Below are 8,492 nucleotides of genomic sequence, written 5' to 3' on the forward strand. Positions count from 1 at the left end.
ATCGATGACTGGTAAAACATACAGATTTAAGTACTGTACTTGTTTTCAGTTGTCTAGAGAAACAATTCCAAGTCAAGCTGACAATAATCACATTGTGTCCATCCCCACAACAAGTTTATGTGATGATTGAAATGGTATATCATCTCATTTATATTTTCCAGGTTAAAGGATGTTGCTCTTCAGAATAGGCTCTCATCTATCTGGAGTACAAAATAAATTTCATTTAAAAACAAATCAAGAGAGACTGCCAGGTCTGCTAACACGTCAGTGTAAAATGATTCTGAAACATTTTTCAATTGCCAAGTAAAAACATTTTCTCTGAAAAGTCCTGAAAAACTCTAAATAAGAAATTTGTTTGTACTGAATGATTTAACATAGTGAAGCTTTAATGAGCTATCTGTCATTTTTGCTCTACCCAAATACTTAAGTTAGGTATTTGAAATAGCATTCTAATGGCAACTGCAAATTTGAAGTTGTTATTTATGTGGTCATTCTCTCTCTGCACTATTGGATATAAGTAGATAAAGCAATGAGCAGAGAAAACTTTTGTGTCTTTTTCTAAATCAATTAAAATTTCAAACTTCAGATGATGCCTATTTCTGTGGAACACCAGCAAGAAGATTTGCTTTCAGAAATGCTATACAAAACTTCAGTGTTTTTGCCTAATTTCTTCATAGCCATGCTAACATAATTATTATTTTTTTTCTTAAATTTTTTTTCATTATTCCCTAATTTAGACATAATACTACAAAGTAGATGGGTAATGTGGTAGTAGCATAGCTTTATTCTTTGTTTAAAATCATTATAATTTCCTATGCTTCATGTTAATATGTAAGAGTTATCAGATGTTACTCTTAAAATAAATTGTATGTAAATCTAACATATAAGTAAGGGTTTACATTGTTAAAGACCAGTTTTCCAACCCATGTCTGTATTTACTGTTACAGAGATAAATGGCAGCAGGAAAAAGAGAAAACAATTACAAGGGAAAAAATAAAAATTTAAACCTGATTGTTTCTGCTGCTCTTCACAAATGAAATTGAAGTACCAGATACATGATATATACATTTCTAAACTCTGCCATATTTATTTATTTATTTATTTATTTTCTGTACTGCAAAACTAATGACAAAGTTAGATTCTCTACTAGCCTCCACCTTGAATATATGCTTTTCTAATGCATTTTCAAGTTAGTCTAACAGCCAGTCCTTAGACTTGGGTAAGAATTTTTTTTCAAAACAGAACTTGTACAATTTGACTTTATAAGGGGAAACATTTGTTTTTCTCTAGGTCAAGGTTCTTGCCATTTCAGGTACACCAGAAGTGAGTATTAACCAGTGCAACTGGCAAAGTTCAGAGTAAGAGCAAAATTTCAGGAAAAAATGATCTTATTTCCTGAGCAACTGACAACTAACTGTACTGCACATGTATTTATTCTCTGTCTCTGTCACCCAATTATCTCATATCAATAGGACTGATACCCAGAAAAGCAGCTAGTTGTATATACCACTACATGTCTGCATAGTACAAGACAGGGAAAGGACAGAAACAAACAAGAAAAATAAAATAAAATAAAATAAAATAAAATAAAATAAAATAAAATAAAATAAAATAAAATAAAATCACTAACGCAAGGGTTCAGAAAAGCTGGACAACCTAAAATCAGAAATGACATAAAATGTATATGTATGCAGTCTTATTTCTTTCACTGTAGATCTTTCAATAGTAAACAAAATAAAATAAAATAAAATAAAAATCTGTAAATCCTTGGATTGTATTTATTGTTACGCATCATTCGTGTGGAGAAGTTGGAATGGGGTGCTAAGTGTGAAGTGTCTTCTCTGTAGGCCTATGTGGTTACAAAATTGTGATACTCCTTCAGAAGTGGTGTTATTCTTCGGTGAGGTGCTGTGCAGGTAGGGTTTCTGTCAGCAGGTTTATGCAGCAAGATAACACCATGACAAATGATCTGCAAGCATAGATATAATTAAGAAGTCGACACTCAAGTTCTCACAGAAAAATCTTCTATTTCCAGTCTTCTACACAAGCATGTCACAACTTAAAATCACCCCAACATTCTGCAAGATTAAAACAGATAGACAAACATAGAAGTATATTCAAGGAATACATAAAGAGACATAAAAAAATGGCAGTAGAAATCAAGCGCATTAGCAGCTTGCTTAGGTGGCTGAATAGCAAGGAATTTACCAGATGAATATTCCAAACTTCATAGAAAGAAAATTGTGGAAATGATCTTCTTACATGTGTTCAGCTGACAAGTGGAAGAGAAATTTGCATGGTGGATTTAATGCTGACTAAGAGGATTAGTGTGACATGAAAGATGTCCCTAATGAAGAGAAGCTGGAAGTCATCGAAAGCAACATCAGGGATCTCAACAGAAAGAGGCACAGCTATTACAGAAGCTCAAACATTAATAATAAAGATCGACCACTTTTACAACTGGATCTAGATGTAGGCACTGCTGAGGTAACAAGGTGTACCTCAGTGAACCTGAAGAGCTGTGAAGAATCATGATCCTGAATAATGTGATCCTGAAACTAGTTAAGAACTTATGAAAAGTGTAGAGTGTTTTCATGTTGAAAGTGAAAATAATCCTTTACCCTGTGAGTAAAAAAGGAACAAATGAAAAGGTTATTACTGTTTTTAGGGAAAAATAGAACAGGAAAACAGTTTCATTGGTTTCAGACCAAATCTGACAAGATATTCCACGTTCCAAAAGTGATGCATGGATCATGTGGTGCACCCTTCTAGCAGAGGACAAAAACAAACAAACAAACCACCAACAAAAAGGATGTCTGCATATCTTAATTTCTTGATTTTCCAAAACATCTTAACTTGATGTTAACTTGATACTAACAGAATTATTATTTTTATTATTATTATTATTTTAATTCGTTCCTGTGGAAAAAAAAAAAAAATGCACCCAAAGACTTTCAGAGATGCTTGCTGAGCATTTGTGTGAGCACAGTGAGGTAGCTGGTAGTGCATTTGTGCATTTTAGCACTGGCAGCAGTAACAGTGGATCACATCCAAAGGCACAGATTTTACAAGCATCGCATGGAGACTCCTATTCATCACTGGCAAAAATGCAGGGCTAGTGGTGGTGATTATGTTGAAAGAAGTGTTTTGTAGCTGAGAATTTACTCCATCAAACAGCGTTCTTCTACAACTTGCATCTGTTGTAGTTTCCTTGGAAATAAATAGTGGGCATTACATTCAGAGAGAGCCATCTATACATGTAAATTTATTTCTAGCACTTTATAACATTATATCAAGCAGTCTTCCTCTGGACTTTCTCTAAATACCTGAATACAAGATACATATGAATAGAGAGAATACAGTCATGGGATTTATTATTCTTATTATTATTATTATTAGTAGTAGTATATTTATTTATATTTTTCACTAGGGAGAAAATAGGTGTGATTTTTCTCTTTTATTTTCTTTTAGATGTATAGTCTCTGACTGAAGTGAAGTTAATTTTCTTCATACCAACAACAGTGCTGTGCTTTGGGCTAAGAGCACATGTGTTGTGGTTGCTTCTGATAAGTGTTTGCACAGCATCAGCATCATCTTTGTTTCTCATGCTGCTCTGCCAATTGATAGTCTGCAGGTGCACAAAAAGTTGGGATGGAGCATAGCCAGAACAGCTGACCTGAACTGACCAAAGGGATATCCCAAAGCATACAACACTTTCACAATAGAACCTGAGGAAGGTGTGACATCTTGAGTTATGGCATTTGTCTTCCTAAGTATCTGTTACATGTGTATATCCCTACTTTCCTGGAAATAGTTGAACATCAGCTTGTCAGTGGGAAATAGTGAATATATATTTTGTATTGCTTTCCTTGTGCATGCCTCTTTACTGGTATCTTGATCCATATTTTTTTCTCATTTTTGCCATTCTGTTTATCCTATCCCATCTTTCTGAAAGATGTAGTAAGGGACAAAGCTGTGGGCAGGGGTCAAACTACCACAGAAAGGAACCTTTCTTTTTAAGTTTAAGAAGAAGAAGGAAATCCTTGACTAGAAGGTTGTCATCACAGGTAGAGAGGTAGAAGGACAAAGTGAGCTGGAATGTGGTGGATGGGGTCCAAAAAAGCAGTGAGATAGAGGGGATATGTTCCTTGGCAGTCAAACTGTTGCGGCACTAGAAGTGGAATTAGTTAGTTATTTTTCTGTGGGGTAGGCAGGGAAGAATGTAGCAAAGGAAAGATAAGAGCTCATCTTCCTCTTTGGGGATAGTATCATGGTCCATTAACCTTGAGATAGCTCTGCTTTCACTACACTCTTCAGTTTTCACAACAGAGGTTTTTAACAGCATAAAGCCATCTTGCTATTAGAATAGGAACTGAAACAAAAATCTGTTTTTAATAAAAAGAACTGGAGATGAGAAAGAGTAGAAACAAGGTAGCTTATAAACAATTCCTTCCCTTTCCTGATACATATTTGCATTCCAGGCTTCAGAAAACTCTACACCAGCTTGGTGGGTTGACTGTGATTCTCAGTGTATCTTCCACATGGTGTGTTCACCAAACAAGGGAAAATGAACTTCTCTCTCCTCACTGAAGTTTCTACCTTACCTGCACTGCAGCAAGCTGGGTAAGGAGAAAAAGTCCTTGTTAACAAACCACATCCTTCTAAGACACTTGAAATACTTTCACAAGTATTAACTATGAGTATGTGACCTAAACACACTTTATGAACTCTTGCAGACAATAATGACAATGTCAGTATGAAAAGAAAGCAAATCTTTACAGGCTTCCCTAGTCAGAGAAAACATGGGACACTTTTCACAAAACCTTATTGTACAGTAACTGAAGAAAGAGATCACAAAAAGAAGACATTTGGAAGGGAGCACTTGTTTGTCATTTTCCTTTTTCCTTTTTCCTTTTCCTTTTCCTATTCTTTTTCCTATACCTTTTTTCTTTTTCCTTTTTATTTTTCTAGCCAGTATCAGAAATAACACTTCTAGTTTTATTTCTGTACAGGAAATCAAAACTAATGAGTTTAGTTCAGACTGAAGTCTGGCACATTTAAAGAAAGACAGAAAACAGCAAAGAAAGACATAGTTATAGTAGGAGCAAATTAAACTCAACAGATAACATTTCCATGGTATAAGCTCATCTGGCTAGCAGTCCATCACATTATTGTATTGTGTGAAGTAGACTGTGTTTTTGTAGTAGTACAATTCTAACACTAAGGTACAGACTTTTGCTAAACTTTCTCACAAAATGGCTGCAAGTGTTGTTGTTTGCAGTGAATCATTGAGGCATAGCTTAGTACAAGGCAGAGTAAGTCTGCCAAGTAGATAGGTTGTCAGAATACCTAGACCAGAGCAAGGTAACAGGGGGAGGGAGTCCATCATGTATTGATATATTGTCCTCCTGGGCTCTTGAAAAATTGGGTGGGGGGTGAGGGGTGGGGTGTATGCATTGTTCACTTGTTCCCCACTGAAAGATGAAAGGCTAAACAATCCCAGCTCCCTCAGCTGCTCCTCATAAGACTTGTTCTCCAAGCCCCTCACCAGTTTGGATGCCCTCCTCTGGACACATTCCAGGGCCTCAACCTCTTTCTTGCAGTGAGGGGCCCAAAACTGAACACAGTACTTGAGATGCAGCCTCACCAATGCTGAGTACAGGGGGATGATTACCTTTCTGCTCCTACTGGCCACACTATTTCTAATTCAGGCCAGGATGTCATTAGCCCTCTTGGTCATCTGGGCACACTCTCAGCTCATGTTCAGCCAAGCACTGACCGACTCCCCCAGGTCCCTTTCCTCTTCACAGTTATCCAGCCACTCATCCCCAAGCTTGCAGTACTGCATGGGGTTATTGTGGCCAAAGTGCAGGACCCAACCCTGCACTTGGCCTTGTTGAACTGCATCCCATTCACCTCAGCCCAGAGATCCAGCTTATCTAGATCCCCCTGAAGGGCCTCCCTACTCTCAGGCACATCCACACTACTTCCCAACTTGGTGTCACATATGAATTCTTCGTTGCCATTATTGCAATAATGGATAAATTTGCTGCTTCATGAAGATCGTTCCCTGATTAGAAATTTTTGATTCTGGGCATTTCTCATAGTACATTATTTGAAAAGACTGCTAGATATTCAGATTTAGTATTATTAGAAAAAATATACAAAATCTCCTGGCAGCAACTAGCCTCTTCTGTGAAACTTATAAAATTTGGTCATCCTATCAGATATTGAGATATTGTAATTAGACTTCAATGCTCATTTGTTATGAAGGTGACTAAAAACAAGTCTTGTGCCATAATACTTGAGAAGGATTTTCTCTCCCATGTGTTGCACTACATTATTGTTGTACTTGAATGCATTCATTTCTGGGATGTAGCAGAGGAAATATATTGTTTTGAGAAAATGTTATGATGGACTCAGCTTTAGGCAGGTTATGTGATTTACAGAGCCTGTTGTCTGAAAATATATGCCAAATTCTCAGTTTGAAATACAGAATTAAATTCCTGTAAGAGTGACATCTTTATTTATTTATCTGTTTTCCTATGTATTTATGTCATGTAATTCTGAGTTAAGAGAATAATATTTTGCAGTTATAATTAGAGGTTATGAGTGTTGTCCTCTGCATAAATAGCTTGAAAATGAAAACTGAAACACTTAAAGGCAAGATAAAAACAGAACTTATAATGTTCAATAATACAGATACCAGTAAGACTCTGTTAGGAATTTTGACAAAAGATGCTGACTCTGTTAAAAAATATATATATTTATGTATACAGATATATTACTCTGAAGGTAGCTAAGTTGTTTGAAGAGCTAAAGATGTTTATCACTTGAAAATATACTGTCCTCTTCTGAAAATTCTAGTAGAAAATATTTGACTCTCAAATAAGGTTAGAAAACTCTAAAAATACTACCTGCGTGGCTTTAATTATTATCAGAGCTCCTGTCATGAGACTGTGTCTCAGGATTTAACCCACAATAAGTTAAATTACAGAATCTTCATTTAATCTTTTGATTTTTAGCTTAATAGCTTACTTTTATTTATATTTATTTCTTCTCTAAATTGATGGAAAAGAGAACCTCTGATAATGTTTTCGAGAAGGCTGACAGAATTTCTGTTGCCCTATGGAAACATATTTAGTTTTCTAGAAGTGTGTCAGGGGGAGCTGTACATGAAGCTTTAAAGAATGATCAAAAAAGATATTGCCAAATCAGTCTAAGAAAACAGACAGGACAGAAACAACTATTTTAATAAACAAGCAAGAAAATACAATTTGGTCATAGCCTATTGGAGTGCTAGTGTTCTTACAGGCTTAGTATTCTAGGCTTTTAGTATAATTTACCTTCATCTTAGATTTGTTGTGAGTTGGAGGTTGCTTTCTACACCAACACTGCTATACAGATCATTCCAGAGACCAACACTACCATATTACTATTTCAGATGTGCAAGGTAAATAGTACAAACTGGATACTGAATATAAGAAAAATAATACATGGAAAATAAAGGGATTTATGACTTGGGCCTGACAAAGAATCTATTTTATTAAACTCCACTAGTAAAAAGCGTGTTTGTTGGTTTATTAATTCCAGTAAGCTGTCTGTCTTGAAAGAGTAAATTTTTGCTAAGATCAATGCAATATAATGTACCCTATTGAATGGATTCATGAATTTAAATAGATAGTAAAAATGTCAAGATTAGCTTATTTGTCAAACTCCTATTAAATGTATTTACAATTGCACAGTAAATTCTAAGAAATATTTTAAAACTGAGTGATAGTGTTTCCCATTTTGTAGGAGACGTTGCCTCTAGTGACACTGGATTGATAAGCTACAAGAAAACTTTGGATGTCTTAAAACAATCACACTACTATTTCAGACACACATAGTGCTACTCACCTCGATTATCCTGACATTAAATGATTCATCTGTTCTCAGTCTTCAATAAATATATACAGTTATTTTACACAGTGAAGCTATAGGGGAAAGAGAACAGAAAAACAGAAATCCACAGTGTTTAGTTTTTTACTAAGATTCTATTAAATTCACAGTGTTTCTCATTTCTCATTCTGAAAAAAAAAAAAATAAAAAAATAAAAAAAAAAAAAAGGAAAAATAGGAGTTCATTCCTTCATTTAGATTTTATATTTTGGAGTTGTAAAGTAAAAGCTACATTGTGTAAAGTTTGAGTTCTATCTGATAGCTTTTAGCAAACTGTAACTAGAGTTAAATAGAAAAGAAAGCAATATTTCTGTTTTCTCATAAGAACGAGTAATGACTCTCTGTTTAGAGATCACTTTTATGTCTAAAGTTAAATACATGTGAAATAGTAAATCAAAGATATAACATGATTATACATTTCTTTTTCTCCTACTTTCATGCAGAAATATATTAAATGTGTGAACTTACATTACTAAAACATTAATGGGGAACTAGTGAACAATTTGCATTTTGGTATTGAAACTTAAGATTTTATTTTATTTTATTTTATTT

The sequence above is a fragment of the Excalfactoria chinensis genome, chromosome 2 (assembly GCF_039878825.1).
Source record: "Excalfactoria chinensis isolate bCotChi1 chromosome 2, bCotChi1.hap2, whole genome shotgun sequence".
Classification (NCBI taxonomy): Eukaryota; Metazoa; Chordata; class Aves; order Galliformes; family Phasianidae; genus Excalfactoria; species Excalfactoria chinensis.